Source organism: Triticum dicoccoides, chromosome 5A, assembly GCF_002162155.2.
Source record: "Triticum dicoccoides isolate Atlit2015 ecotype Zavitan chromosome 5A, WEW_v2.0, whole genome shotgun sequence".
Taxonomy (NCBI): domain Eukaryota; kingdom Viridiplantae; phylum Streptophyta; class Magnoliopsida; order Poales; family Poaceae; genus Triticum; species Triticum dicoccoides.
The window spans coordinates 427,951,700-427,951,910 of NC_041388.1; positions in this window are offsets into that span (position 1 = coordinate 427,951,700).

Sequence of the window (211 nt, forward strand, 5' to 3'; positions counted from 1 at the left end):
GGGACTAATCTATTAACGGAGGCCCAACCCAGAATTACTATTTTTTTGCCTATTTTAGGGTTTCGAAGAAAAGGAATATCGAACGGAGTCCAAACAGAATGAAACCTTCGGGAACGTGATTTTCTCACCGAACATGATCCAGGAGACTTGGACCCTGTGTCAAGAAATAAAGGAGGAGGCCACGAGGTAGGGGGCGCGCCTACCCCCCCCC